This window comes from Pteropus vampyrus, unplaced genomic scaffold (assembly GCF_000151845.1).
Source record: "Pteropus vampyrus isolate Shadow unplaced genomic scaffold, Pvam_2.0 Scaffold77, whole genome shotgun sequence".
NCBI classification, from domain to species: domain Eukaryota; kingdom Metazoa; phylum Chordata; class Mammalia; order Chiroptera; family Pteropodidae; genus Pteropus; species Pteropus vampyrus.
The window spans coordinates 3,024,559-3,027,282 of record NW_011888858.1 but is presented as its reverse complement, the minus strand read 5'-3'; the positions used below and the strand labels follow the sequence as shown (position 1 = coordinate 3,027,282).

The 2,724-nt window shown below is 37.3% G+C and overlaps 1 protein-coding gene across 1 annotated transcript in view; it reads right to left on the bottom strand.

Moving 5' to 3' along the window:
* The window catches only part of PDCL2 (phosducin like 2), a 28,566-nt gene that overhangs the window by 12,541 nt on the left and 13,301 nt on the right, over positions 1-2,724 (bottom strand). The gene's annotated exons all lie outside the window — the stretch shown is intronic.

Genomic DNA, 2,724 nt, shown 5'->3' with positions numbered 1-2,724 from the left:
CCAGTTTGTTTATATAGGAATTTGTGTTGTCATGCTTATTGCAAAGTATAAGAGGTTAGCTACTGACTTTTAAATTTATTTTTATTTAAGATTAGGTCTTAATCATAGCTATAGAGAATTTATTTAGACATTGGGCAATAAATTCTCATACACAGGTTAAATACTTATTAAGAAAGTATACATAACAATAATAGCTAACATTTACTGAGTGCTTATTACGTTGCCAGGTACTGTTTTAAGTGCACTACATTAACTAATCCTTCCAAATTTTTATAAAGTTAATACTATTATTATCCCAATTTACATGCTCATAACTATCATCATAAGCTGACCTTCAGTCCAAAGCCTTTGTGAATATGTATAATTATTTGTTATAAAATTTATTGCAAGTAGAGAGGTGGTAGAGAAGAATGAAAAGCTTGGACTCTAAAGCCAGACTAAACTGGGTTTAAATACCAGTTCCCACTTATTAGCAGCATGAATTAGGGCAAGTTATTTGATCTAAGTTCAGTTTCCCCAACTGAATTATTTGGGAATAATACTAATATCTACTTGCATGGGATTGTTGGGGATTAAATGAGTTAATACATGTACATTTCTTAGGATGGTGCGTAGCACACAGTGAGTATTCCATGTTACCTAGTTATTCATCCATAGGGACTCTTAAAACTTTCTTAAACAACTGTCTCAAAATTTACATACTTTGATTTAGTTGTCAAATGCTTGGATTCACGAAGCAAATCTAAATGGTTTCTTATATATCTGCAAGTTTCTTAAAAGTTACTGATTCTATATCTCTCAGTTATCTGAGAGTACTTACACCCCTTCTTTCTCTGTATATTCACTGTATTTTCTCATTTTCTGCATTCTTGATGCTCTGGCACATGGGGCTTTGCTTATCCTGGAGAGACTACCCCTCCCAGATCTAGCTAATTCCTAAAGATAGCAACCACTTGCTGTAGAGCACATTTCTCAAAGGCAAACCAACCGGTCTGGAGCCCGATCCCCCCAATCACCTCCTTTATTAAGCTGAGACACTATCTCCCCGATCTAATCGTCCCTGAGTCAGGTACTACACAACCAGAGAGAGCCACTATACCCCAGAGCCTACGAAAATTATTCAAACTAGCCAGTCCTAAATCAGTTTACCCTGCCTAATTTGCCTTTTCCACAGAAACCATATATATACAAAAAAACTGGTGTCCATGCTATCTCCTCACTACTTCTGCCTCTTGACCAACTCTGGTGCTTCCCTGTGTGGCCCTGCATTGTGGGGCATGCCCCCGACTCTTGAGAACTATGAGTAAACAAACTATCTTTTCAACGGCGATTATCTCCTGATCTGTTGGCTTCATCATACCTGAATAAATACAAAATCCTGGGAATATTTTCACATTCTGTCCTATTTCACATATTAGAAACATGTCATGTAAACCACTCTCCATAATAAGTAATCCAGGTAAAATGAAGCCTAGAGGAGAATGCCAAGAATAGCAATGTAAGTCTAGGGCCTTTAAACAGTTTTCAAACTGAAGTTCTTCAGTTTTCCCTCTACCGACCCAGATATTCAGAACTTACAGTTACTCCAAACATCTTTTGGGAGCCACATTTTTCATTGAGTATTTAGTATCATTATCATTGATTTTCCTCAATTTTATCTAACTGGCTTAATATCTTTCAAAAATTTCTTGTTTTATGATGGCACCATGCCCTACTTTGATGCTGCAACTCTGATACTTCAGTGGCATTGGGCAGGGAAAGACAAATACCTGGGTGAATTTTGCCATCAGGAAGTGACTTAGTGCTCAGTGGCCTGCATTTTTCACATAACAATCATCAGTGGGGATTCAGTTGCACAAAAAGAAAGCCCTTTAGCCATTTAGCAAGAAGCGTAATCCATGGAATTAAGTGCTTTACTAACTCAATGGAAAGAGGGAGGAGGCTCTAGCAGGGCTACTAGGAATTACTCCCAGAACAACACTGCAAAACTGGTCTGCCAAGGGAACAGCTTTCTCTGCTACAATCCAGAAACTTGGGAAACATGGAACTACTACTGCAATTGTGTCCTAGTATCAAACTCCTCTGGGGATCGTAAAATCACTGTTACAACTGTTGTCTCTAGAAACCTCTCTCTTTAGCAAAGAATGGAAGAAAATATTTGCAAAAGACACATCTGATATGTGGACTGTTATCCAAAATATACAAAGAACACTAAAAACTCAACGATAAAAAAACAAACAACCTGATTTTAAAATGTGCCGAAGACCTTAATAGACACCTCACCAAATAAGACATACAGATATGCAGATAACAAATAAGCATCTGAAAGGATGCTCCACACTATGTCTTCAGGAAAATGCAAATTAAAGCAGTAAGAAACCACTACACACCTAATAGAATGGCCAAAATCTGGAACACTGACAACAGCACCTGCCAAAGAAGATGTGGAGCAATAGGAACTCTCATTCATGGCTGGTGGAAATGCAAAATGGTATAGCTTTTAGAAGACAGTTTAGAGGTTTCTTATAAAACTAAACATATACTCTTACCATATGATCTGGCTATTGTGACCCTGGTATTTACACAAAGGAGTTGAAAATTTTAATCCACACAAAAAACAGTACACAGATGTTTGTAGCAGCTTTATTCATCGTTGTCAAAACTTGGCAGTAACCAAGATATCCTTCAGTAGGTGAATGGATAAATAAACTGTGGTTCATCCAG